The following is a 12990-nucleotide window of genomic DNA, read 5'->3' on the forward strand; positions in this document are numbered from 1 at the left end:
AGCAGGGTGGGAAGGAAGGGGAAAAGAAAGGCTCTGTTACCAGAAAGAGGATGAGATGCTGGGCAGATAGGTGGTATGAGTATCCACATTTTACAGATGCAGAATCTGATGCCCAAAACTAGTGAAGGGACTTGCCCAAGTTTACAAAGCTGGAAGATGCTGCAGCCAAGCCGGGAATCTGGGTCTCGTAGATGCCGAAGCTCCTGTTCTCAATGGCCAAATTATACAAGAGTGTTTGCCAACAAACAATGACAGGACAGCGTGATGTGAGTAAGGACAGAGAACTGCCACGGTGCAGAGATAATGCAGCAGGGCTGTTTGCTTGCAATGGTGGGGTGATGAGTCAGGGAGGACTTCCCAGAGGAGGCAACGCTTGTGCCAGGCCCTTAGGGGGGTCACTCCAGGACAAGGGATCAGCACATTCAAATGGACCTCAGGAACCTGCAAGATTTTGGAAGAGTGGGGAAAAAAAGTGGTTTTCAAGCTGAGGGCTAAGGATCTCTGGGTCCAGGATTTATTATAAGAAGTCTGAGAATTTACCTCTGAATCCAGTTTTATAAACTGAAAAAATAATATATCACATATAACAATTTATCAAATACATTTAAAAGTGTTGCTGAACTAGAAGGATGTGCAACTATGACATACAACTATCTACTGGGGCTTTGGGGGGAAAAAAAAAAGGAGGAAGATTGGCAATAGATGTTAACTCAGAGCCGGTCTTCCTCACAAAAAGAGGAGGATTAGCACGGATGTTAGCTCAGGGCTGATCTTCCTCACAAAAAAAAAAAAAAAGAATTAAAAAAAAAGTATTGCTGAAAAGTGGTAGCTTTTTGTTGGTAGATGTTTTCTACCATGCTTGGCTCAGGAATTATTTTGATACTAGAAAAGAGGCTTTATACTAAAAAAGATGAGAGACACTGATCTCAAATGCATGTCACAAAGGGGCCACTTCTAAAAATGAGGTAGGGAAGGGTAGTGGAACCTGCCCAAGGGGTTTCACTGCCATCCCACAGGCAACAGGTGGCCGCCAGAGGATTTTAAGGAAGGAAGGATGGTCGATTCAGCGCGTGTGTGGAGGGTAGTTTGAGGGGCTGATTCTGCAGGCAGAGGACAAATCAGAGGCTGCTGCTGGGGAGTGTCAGGAGAGTATAGGATGAAGACACAGGCTCTGGAGCCAGACTGCCTGGGTTCAAATCCCAGCTCTGCCACTTACCTGCTGTGTGACTTTGGACAAGATACTTAACCTCTCTGATGCCTTTGCACTACCATCTGTAAAATCAGAATGATGATAGTTTTAGAGGATAAATGAGTTGGAAAATGCAAAGTAGTTGGAATTACATCCAGGTTTAGCACCATGTAAGAATATTATTACCTCTTATGTATATATATATATATACATAAATATATATATTGTATGTATATATATATATACATACAATATATATATGAATGAATATTTACTGTTATGAATATGTAAATGAATATTTACTGTTATGGTCCAAGAAAGACATGGCAGTGGCCTGAACTGTAGGGCATAGGAACCTAGTGAAGAAACTCTTGGAAGTATATACATATTTATGTACATCTACAAAGTTACATGTATCCACGTATATAATATCTGCATTGTAACTGGTTCATATACTCCTTGAGCAGAAGCATTCTCCTGGGTGTTTCGCTCAGTGAATGCCTGCTGGAGAGGGACTGACTGATTTTCACCAGGAGAGAAAGGCTCCAGGGTCTGCTTTGTCTAAGGCAGTGAACGTGGACCTGGAGAAGGACCAGAAAGACTCCTCTCTTCAGCCCAGCAAGGGCGGTCCGCCCGTGGACCTCTGAGGGAGCCTCACAGAAGACAAGTGAGATGTGAGACGAGCTTGGATCTCCTATTTTCTCAGAGCTTGAGAGTCAGGGGGATGGGGAGCAGACCAGGAGGGCAGCCGAGGGAGGGGTGACAATTCCCCACAGCAGGGTCGGCTCCTCGGACATCTCCACCCCCCGCCTCCACTCAGCACCTCCAGGGCTCAGAGGGGACTGAGGAGTCCCCACTGACTTTACAGCTCACAGACTTCCCTTCACGGGAAGGCGGGCAGCACGCCTCCCCTACTTTCCAGAGGAGGAAACTGAGGTCTGGAGAGGTGAGTGATTGTGCAGGGTGTGAGAAACAAGTGCGAGGAACAGCAGGGACTGGGCATCTGTGAACCAGGCTCTGTGCTAGGGCCTCAACCCCACATCTCAGACAGAATCTGCTGAAGTGGGTGGATTATGCCCATTTGACAGATGGAGAAACTGAGCTCAGGTGGTTGGAGCATTTCCTTCAGTTCCAAGCTGGTCTAGAATTTGCAGGGCATTTCTTCCCATTACAATCAACAGGCAGGGAAGTGAGAGGAGAGATGTTGGGGATCAGCTCATGTTTTGGGTTCATCTTGTTGACATTTCTTTATCACTTGTGGATTTAAGACTTTAATTTCACTCCCACCCTGGAATTTGGATTCTTTAGGGAGCTGCTTGCTCTAGCCTCTTCAGCCTGAAGAGGGGGGCCCATGTGTCCCCCACCTCATTCCAAGGTCACTCAACTATCGACTTGACTTTCGCTTGCCCTGGAGAATAACCTTGGTCACGCTCTTCACCCCTACCTCTCACCCTCCAAAAGGAGAGGGGTCTTGGCCCACACTTGTGGTCTGACTGAATTCAAGTGGGGGCACCACTTCCTGTCTCTGCCCACCCCCCGCACCCCACCCCTTGCCTGCTCACTCTCTGCCTACAAGACCAGGCACCAGCCACGCCAACAGGAATAGAACTTCCTTGCTTGTCTGCAAATCATTTTAGGAATTTGGGTAGGAATTTGGAGTCCTTGAAAGCTCACTTAGTGAAGAATCTATTGAAGACCTAGCAAAGAGCTGCGTATATTTACCTTTCTGTTGCATGACATTATTCTCCAATATGGTGTGTGTATTACACAGGCAAGAAGTCACGGTGGGATGCTCTGTGTATCCGCAGTTACTGAGGGCTTCCTGTGACCCCCTCTCTGCATCACGTCGTCCCACCAGTGTGTTCATTTCACCCTTGCAACACCCAAGGGAAGTAATCTCCCGAGTCCTGATTTACAGGAGTGGAAGTGAGGCTCAGAGAGTGCGAGTCTCTGGCCGCATCACACAGCTAGAGCCAGTAGCTCAACCTAAATATCCTTTCCTGTCTATCGCTGTCCCCAGACACTCAGCCCGAGACTCAGCTCCCCCAGCTCCCCGTCCTGCACCACTGCCACCCTCCCTCCAGATACCAGGCTGCCCCGTAGCTGAGACACGCTGCCCAGACTGTTGTCCATATGGTCAGCGAGATAGTTTGAAAATATTCAGAAAGGGCTGAAACTTTGGGAAAATAAAAAGCAATGTAACAATAATAATAATGAGCAGGAGGAAGCAGAGTTAAACCTCTCACAGGGAATGAGATTATATAACCAAGACTCCTTGGCACAGCCCTATAAGGAGAACATTATCTTCAATCTTCAGATGTGAAACTGATGTTCCTGAAGGTTAAGCAACTTGTCCCGAGGTCACAGAGCTAAATAAGCTGGCTGAGCCAGGTTTTGAACCCAGGTGGATGTGGCACCAGGATCTGTAACGTATTTTCCTTCCCACCCTGCCTCAGGGTCCCTGACCCCAGCGGGCTCACAGACTGGGTGGGGAGCAGATGCGTCCATGGGTAATTGCCCCACAGTAATGGTCATAGCAAACACAGGGAGCCTGCGAGGGGCACGTAATCAGGGGGAAGGAATCAAGGAGGGCTTCTGGAAAGAGGTGATGTCTGAGTTAAGCCACAAGGGACGAGAGGCAGGGGTCAAGGGCCTGCATGAGGGAGAAGGCAAGAAAACGTCCAGAGAAAGGAGCACGTTGTCACTTGTAGCCCTTACTACAAGCCACTGGCAGTGGTCTATGAAATCCTTCAAGGCAAACCGAAGGTGATGTTTCCCTTGAGGGTGACACACGTGACTCTATCAGTGAAAACAGCCATCATTTGATATTTTGTCATCTACAGCACTCACTAAGAATCTGGCGGAAAATAATGTTTTTAATTGAGGTGACAGTCCCATGACAGAAAGTCAACCATTTTAAAGTGAACCATTCAGTGGCATTAACGCCTTCACAGTGTTGTGTGGCTACCTCTATCTAGTTCCCAAACATTGCTACCACCCCATAACACAACCCTGTACCCGTTAAGCATTATCCCCATTCCCCCCACCCCCAGCCCCTGGCAACCACCTCTCCTGTCCCTGTGGAGTCACCTATTCTGGGAATTTCATATAAATGGAATCAGACAATATGTGACCTTTTGTACTTGGCCTCTTCATTTAGCATCATGTTTTCAAGTTTTCACTTGATATTTTATACTTTTTCTAGCTGAGGAGGAGTGAGCAGAGCTTGGACCACGGTCTGAATATGACCCAGCCCCTCCTGCCCCGGCTCTCCCTCCACTGCCTACCCCTCCCTGAGGCACGTCCTACCTTCCTCACGTCCACAGGCCTGGACGTGAGTCCTCGCTCACCGTTTCCCTCCAATGTGTTATGTCCTCTCTGAGCCTCAGGCTTCCCATCTGTAAAATGAGATGGTTGACGCAACAGTGTAAATATACTGAACAATACTGAACTGTACACTATAAAATGGTTAAGATGGTAGATTTTGTTATGTATTTTTTTATCACAATAAAAAAAGCAATACAAGGAAAAACCTAAGAAAAGGGGATGGTTGAATTGATTAATTGTTTGCTAAGGGCCCCCCAATCCTATAGATCTATAAGACCAAAGACTCGTGATTGAGAGTCGGGGAAAAGAAAGGCTGGCTAAGGGAAAGAGAGTGAGTGGGAGGGGAGGGAGGGGGAGGGGAGGGAGAGGAGGGAGGGGGAGGGGAGGGGGGAAGGGAGGGGGGGAGGGGAGGGAGGAAGGGAGGGTGCTGTCCTGCAGTCCCAGTGGGTCCTCCTCTGCCTCTCTTGCCCACGTGTTTATTTCCCGATTCTCAGTCATTGTCATTCTTCAAACCTCAGTCTTAATCTCCAACGTGATCTGTGGATTGGTCTACAGTCCTGGAGCAAGATGGGAACTATCGGGTTTTCAAACTGATTCAGCTTCTGTGATTTAAATTTTTTTTTCCAATAGTAATTTGACCCAGAATCAGGATGCAAGCAATAAATATTTGATAAGAGAAAACAATGGTTCACCCGTGTCCTTAAAACACATCGGTGGCGTGACCTAGGGCTTCCACACTTGGCGTCAACATCACGCCTCCCCCCATTGGCTGTAGGACACCAAGATGCATGGGGACCACGGTCCAGATTCGCTTAGCATGGTTTCAAACGTCCAGTACCCTGTTCCCCAGAGCACCCTCCCTTATCAGAATACGAGCTGCAGTGTTGGATCAAGAAGTGAGAGCCCTTGGATACGAGGCTTGAACCCCAAGGGAAGCCTACAGTTCCTGAGAGACGAATTCTGCACCGGCAGTCACCCCTAAAGTGTGGGTGGGTAAGTGGATTTCGACGGCATTATCAGTAGCAATCCAAGAACGTTTTAGAGAATCACCACTGTCCACACACAACCAAAAATAAAAACATCAGTTTGATTTATTCTCCTTGGAGGGCCTCCTGGAGAGAAGCTGGACGCTGGTGTTGGTGCCTCAAACTACCAGATGAAAAGGCAGCTGGAAACACAGAGGGAACAAGCAGAATCATAGAGCCATTGTTGAGATAGTGATCGAGGTAATACAGGCTCTAGGAGGGGCACGAGGTCAGGGGCAAGAAACCAAGGAGGGCTTCCAGGAAGCGGTGGCACCCTAGCTGAGTCACCAAAGTGGACGGCCCATCAGAAGTGAGAAGGCCAGAGCCCCCAGAAATGCTCATAGTGGTTGGACTTGGGTAGCAATGGGGTATTGGTGACTGCCCCTCTCCACTGAGCCCCTCTATGTTCCACTGTTTCTTTCAAGTGCACATATCACTTATTTAATAAAATTTTTTAAACAAAAAGAAAGGTAACCACTTCAAAGGACTTGGAGAGTTTTCATGAGAGCGTGGGCCAGCATCCGTGTTGTGATCGTGGGAACGGAGACCCTTTCCCTCTTGTGCCCCCTCCAGGAGCTCTTTCCATCGCTGGTGCGTTGGTTTGCTGGAGGAGCCTCAACAAAGGCTGGGGGACTTAGATGGCAGACATTTATTCTCTCACAGTTCTGGAGCCTGGAAGTCTGAGATCAAGGTGTTGCAGGGTTGGATTCTTCTGAGGCCTCTCTCCTGGGCTTGTAGACAGCCGTCATCTCCCCGTGTCCTCACATGGTCTCCCTCTGTGTGTGTGTGTCCTAATCTCCTCTTCTTATAAGGACACCAGTCACGTTGGATTAAGGCCCACCCTAGTGACCTCATGTTGACTTAACCACCTCTCTACAGATCCTGTTTCCAAAGACAGTCACATTCTGAGGTCCTGGGGGTTAGGACTTCAGATGAATTCTGGGGGGACACACTCAGCCCATAACACTGGGGTACAGATAAATGGGTCGAAATGACTCCTTTGTTTTCCCCCTTTGCTGTGAGAAAATTCAGAACACTAGTACTTACCTGATTCTGATGCCAAGATGCTGGATGCTGGAGAGGACACCTGTGGATTGTTAGAGCTCCTCGCCCACCTGGGGGGAAGTGCCAGGCACTGGCTGGGAGTCCCGAAAAATACAAGGAAAGTTATCATCTGCCACCTGCGGGTACGCATGCGCGCGCGCGCGCACACACACGCACACATACACCACACACACATCACACACACACATATATACACACCTCTTTCAGTGATCATTCTAACTCTTTGTTATGGGATGTGGGTTGTTATGGTGATGGGAGCAAGGAGGCACTGAGGTAGAAGTGGACGGAGGAAGAGATGATAACGTGAGAAGGGCTGTTGCCTTTATAATCTAGGGTCGCGGTATGGATCTGAGCCGAGCTCAAAACGTGATGTCGTCTGCTCCCTGATGGCAGCAGGCAGCTGGGAGCCCAGAGTGTTCTGAAAGACTCTGCAGACCCACCTCTCTCTGCTTCTCCTCGCGCATCCCCCAGCACAACCCAAGAAGGGAGAATCCCAGAGACTGCCCGCTACCAATTCCAACCAAGTCTTCCGATTCCCACAGCCACGACCTTGGGTGCCCTGCTCCCCGTTATAACTCCACCCCCAGGGACCAAACTCTGCCCTGGTTTCCTCTGAGCACCACTGAGACGGGAGGGGGTTTTCAAGGGAAGGACACAAACCGGGGTGGCCAAGAGCCAAATTCACCTCGACTCCTCCAGCCGCCACCTCCGCTCACTCCCCGAGTCCCAGCCCCGGCTAGCACCGTGCTGGGTCTGAGACCCACTCAGCCCTGCCACCTCCACGTTCTCCAGTCCTTCCCTCCTCCCTCTTATCCGTAGCTCCCGACTCCCCAGCAGAGACAGTGTTCTGGTCTTGGAGACCTTCCTGGGAAAGCCAGGGGGGGTTAGGGACCAGCATTCCCCACTTCTCCACGTTTCCATCCATAAAGCCGCTCCGGGGTCCTCTCATCAAGTGGCAGGACAGGAGCAAGGGTGAATTCCTCACGGTGATAGCCACCCTGATTCTCCTGTGCGTAGGATTGTGTATCCTCCAGACCCCTTCCTCAGACCTGGTCTCATTAACCACTCACCACAGCCTCCTCTTCAGCTCCATTGTACAGATGAAGAAACTGGAACCCAGAGAGGTGAAGCGACTGGCGCAAGGTCACACGGTGGGTCAGCAGCAGAGCCGGAGGAGGGACACAGGGCTGTCCACCTACATGCCCCCACCACCCTTAGGACTCGCCACCCCTTGGCCTCTCTCTTGGTGGTGAAATTGTGCTGAAATACAGGTGAGGAGCGGGAGGGGAAACAAGGCCCCGGGCCCAAGATCTGGCTCTCAGGAACGGGGCCGAGGTTCCTTCGAGTTAATACACATCATCTCACAGGGCTGGCCTCATAAATATCATCAGATCCCGCAGAATCCATCCAGCCCGCCAGGGCCCTGGACGTGAGGAACTCTGTATCCTGTTCCCAGCCACAGCAGGTGGAAATAGTGTGAACTAATGAAATCTCACCAGCGAAGCTAACAGCTGAATGCTCCTGGCAGATGGCAGCTGAGACTGCTGACCCACACACCGGCCGCCTGCCCTCCACTAGCCGGGAGGCCAGAGTGGGCTTTGGGGAGAGCACTGAACATGAGTGGAGGCAGACAGACCAGGCTCTGGTCTCAGCGTGCTGTGTGACCTTGGGCAACTGACTTAACTTCTCTGAACTTCATCTTTAAAAAGAGGATAATGGGAACCATTGCAGTAACACATATGTGGGAGCATCCAGCTGAGGGCCAGGCACAGTATTGGGACCTAGGGGATAGAAGGGGGGTCAATACGGGGATGTGACATCCATCCACCTACCCAGGTGCCTCATCTCTGTTCCGAGTAAGAAACCCTGATGCTGGGGGAACGTTCCAGTGGGCACTGCTGCTGCCTTTAAGCCAAAGTCCAAGGTGCGGAGTGGTGCCTGTTACACCTCATGAGGGACAGGATGGGAGTGGGGAATCTCTAGTCCAGAAAGTTACTCTGGGCCCCAGAGGGAATCATTCTCTAGAAGGTTGATGCATACTGCCGTCAAACGCACCAAGGACTCAGGGCACAAACCTCCCTAGTGCCTGGCACGCTGGGGCGCCCCCTAGAGACTCACCTCAGTGCACAGTTCGTGAGCTTTGGCATCCCAGAGCCCCTTACCTCTCTGTCCGGGTCAGCCCTCCTCCCACGCAGTTCCAGTGATGGTGACATTCCGTCCCCCCCAAGCCTGAAGGTGCCTTGCGACCCAGGCCTTTGCCCCCCTTGCAATTGACAGTGGCTGGTTCAGGGATGGTGTGTGACCAAACCGAGCTAATCACAGCCAATGAAACTCAACTCTGGGACTTTCGATCAAGCTCTCAGGGCAGTGGACTCTCTTTTCCCCACAGGACTTGGACCTGAAAGTTTATAGCACTGAGGGAACGTCCAGTCTGAGAAGGTGACCAGTGCAGCACAAGGTATTGCCGAGAAATAGAGAGAAACAGCATTCTCCTGGCAGCGTTTGAGTTCTGGATCAAGCCCTACCTCAACCTTCATGAACTTAGCAGACACATGAGCCAATAAATCTCCCCTTTGTGTTTATCCAGCCTGAGTCAGGCTTTCTGTCACTTAAGTCAAAAAAGGCCTGACTGACAAACCCATTCTCTGGCATCAAGGCCTTTGTAAAACCAAATTAATAAAGTGATAGCTACTTGAATTAGCACAGGCTCAGAGCAAAAGGAACTAGATCATGTTTCAAGATATTCTACTCAGGCTTTAGGACATCTCTACCCTACTTCAAGTGTTGTGGGGGAAAAAAGCTTCAGAATTGGAAAACTTGAGTTTAAATTTCAGCCTTTCACTTACTTACTAGATGTGTGACCTTGGACAAGTCACTAAACCTCTCTGAGACTCTTATTTCTTCAAACCTCTGAAGGCTATAACAAGAGTAAAATGAAATAATGTGCATAAAGCACTAAGTACACAGTAGGTCCTCAATAAATGCACCCCCACAATGTGGCTCAGCCCATCTAGATCTGCTTAATTACAGGTACAAAAAGAAGACATATGGGGACAGAGAGGAAAGCCATTCTGTTTCCCCAGAATTCACTCATGGTGGATCTCGCCCCCAACGTGTATCTTCTGTTGGTCTTATCAGGAGGTAGGAGGGTACAGTAGAAAGGAGCAAGGGCTTTGGGGCCAGAGAGGTCAGAGAGACCTGGGTTTAAGTCCCACCCCTGCTCTGTGACCTTAGGCAAGTCGCCTAACCTCTCTGAGCCTTGTTCCCTCATTAGTAAAATGGGGAAGGCAATGCCTACGTCATAAGGGGATAGAGGATGAAAACACGATGCAGTGTACACTGTACTCACCAAGCGTGCTTATTTTCCCAGGCCCTAGCCAGGATCTTCCTTAAAGGTTGGTCCTCAAGACCCTGCCACATTCCCGTCTCCCTGAGCTCAGCCATGCCTGTGACTTAACTCCTTGGGCTCCCTGATGACCACCAAAGCTCTGTGTCCAGCCCCGACCTCTCTCCAGAGTTCAGACCTCCTGGGTGTCTCCACCAGAAGGTCCTCCATGTGCCCCAACCCCAGCACAAGGTCCTGGCTCGTCCACTGCTCTCTGTGTGATCTGGGTCTGTCACCTCAGCCTTGGTTTCTTCACCTATAACATGAGCAGGTGGTGGTAGGCCACTACAGAGGCTCTCCCAGCCCTAACATCCTAGGATTCTCACCTCCACCATGTCATCTCCCCAGCTCAGCACCACCTCCTCCCCAGACTCACCACCTTCAAAAGCAGCCCCACCATTCTCCAGCCAACCCCAGCTCGAAAACTTTGAGCCAGCTTGGATTCGTCCATCTCGTTCATCACAGCCCCCACGCCTGGGAGCATCTCCCTTGGAGATGCTACCCTATCTACCCTTCTCCCAGTTGCCACCACCATCATCCTAGTCCAGACCCTTAGCATTACAAGCTCCAGCACTGGCTTCCCCATGCAGTCCATCCTCTACTCTCTCCATCCACGGAGCCGACAGTCAGTGAGGGACTGGGGCAGCCTCCTGCCCAAATAGTCTTCGCATGGAGGCTGGGCCTCCTCATGTCACCATAAAGAGCTGGACTTCACTGTTGACAATGCCAGTGCCCTGGAGATTTTTTTTAAGATTGGGGATAAGGAGAGAAACCTTTCATAGTGTTCATACTAGATAGTCAATAAATATTCGTTAAATTTGTTCATTCATTCATGCTTTTCGAAACACACCCCTGGGATGGTCATCTCCAGTCCAAGACAGACAACACCAGAGATCCCTTTGCGAATCTCACAAAAGCTATGGGCCTTTGCTTCACAAATGCACACTTGCACGTGACACTTTGTGTATAATTTCAGGGGTTCATAGCCCCCTGAGCCCATCTACAGAGTAAAGGTTGCCTGATTAAGCTCATTTTACAGATGGGGAGACTGAGATGCAAAGAGACAAAGGGGTATGTTGGAGAGCATGCAGAGCGTGTCTTCCTGCCAGGCAGTAGACCATCTCATGACAGTGCCGGATCTACTTCTGGCTCCAGACCCACGCCTCTGGGTGATAAGTCACATAACACCTTACATCTTTGTGCTGTGTCCTCATCCATGCAAGAGGGACCAGGCTGCACTGTGAGGCTGCAGAGAGAAGATGCTGTGTGTAGAGGAACCCAGCCCAGCCCCGGGCATGGAAGACAATTCCTGTCCCATTCTTTGGCTTGCCTTTTCTCCTCCTCTCTTTGCAGGACTTTGCAGCACAGAGACATCACTGCCATCTAAAGTGGCCGCAGAAGGCTTCATGGAAGAGATGAGCCTGCCCGAGCTTCAATTTTGGGTGCTGGAGGAAGGCAGGGGCCAAGGGTTATTAATAGGCCTGGCTTGATGGGCCCAGGGAGGTTGAATGTGATACAGACACCCAGCATCCCCGGTGGGGAGTACCTGACACCAGAAGGGGAGGGAGCTGGGGGCCGGGGGGAGCGCCACCTCCCAAAATAGCCAGAGCAGAAGCCTATATAGGCGGCCGTCCCACCATCAGGCTCACTTCCCAACAAGACCTCCCACCAACCTAGCATTTTGGTGTGGTTCCAGCCCTCCACCTGCACCTGAGGTGAGTGGCAGCTACTGAGGTTGGAGGGGGATAGAGGGATGGAGTGGGAAGGAGGCCAGCTGGAAGGGACAGCCACATCTCGCCTTGCCCCAGTGACACAAAGGCTGGGGGAGGGGATGCCAAAAGGTAGGCAGCTGCAGAGTCCAGGGTGAGAGTAGGGAACTCCAGCGCTCTCCATCCTGACCCCCCGGGAGACCTGGGGCAAATCCCTCCCACTGGCTGGGCCTCAGGCTCCCACCTGGAGAATGAGGGGGTGGAGCCCGACATCTGTGGACTCCAGTGATGCCATCAGAGGGGGCCATGCGTGGGCAGAGGAGGCGGGAGGAAGGAGTGTGGAGGGCTGACAGGCTGACCTGACGATATTGTCTGATACTCTGGTGGGTGGACTCGGGCTCAAAGGGTGTCAGGTTGATGGGAGGCAGCATGGAGAGACAGAGGAAGGAGGGAGAAGGATGGGCCTCTGTTGTTGCTCCAGCTTTGCCACAGGGGTCAGTGTTTGAGACTCTCCAGGAGCTCATCTGCGGCTCAGACATGTGGGACTTGATAGGGCTGGGTCCTGAGCCCTGGGGAGGAGCTCCGCGGAGGGGTCACTGAACTCTAAGTTAGCCAACCTGGGACTGGGCCCCTCTCTGCCGCTGCCTCGCTGTGTGTCCTTAGCCCATTCACTGACTCTCTCTGGCCTCAGTTTCCCCACCAGTGTAGAATAAGTATCCTTCATCTGGGGAAACAGATTCTCTAATCAGGCCCCCAGAGTGAACTGAGCCCAGGGGTTGAAATGATAGCACAGAAGCCCAGCATGTCCGAGTTGGGGACAGCCTGGCTGGGGACGGGGCAGCTGAGGGGTCCGGGGAAGTCCTCGTGTCGAGAGAGACCAGCTCAGGAGCTGTAGCCTTGGTGCCCTGGAAGCCAGCTGGTGGGCTGTTACCTGAAGGAGCTGACTCACAGGGAGGGGGCCAGGCAGAGCCAGCAGCTTCCTAAGGTTTCCAGGAAGGCAGCCCTCCAGGGCCGAGCTGAGGGAGACAGTGCTGACAGCCAGTGCCAGGGAACTTGAGCTAATGGGCAGCTGGGCAGCTCTCCCCAGCCACCCCTACAAAGGGCCACCAGTCTCAGCCCCTGCCCGCATGCGCACATCTTGAGCTGAGGTCTCAAGGTTCCGCCACAAGGGACCACAACACCATCAACACAACAGAGGGAGACAGAAGCCCAGAGATGGGGAAGGTCACCACCCAGGGTCACACGGGCACTTAGTGCAGCCCCAGATCTAGAACCCAGGCCTCCTGACTC

This window comes from Ceratotherium simum, chromosome 25 (genome assembly GCF_057802395.1).
Source record: "Ceratotherium simum simum isolate JZ-2026a chromosome 25, ASM5780239v1, whole genome shotgun sequence".
Taxonomy (NCBI): domain Eukaryota; kingdom Metazoa; phylum Chordata; class Mammalia; order Perissodactyla; family Rhinocerotidae; genus Ceratotherium; species Ceratotherium simum.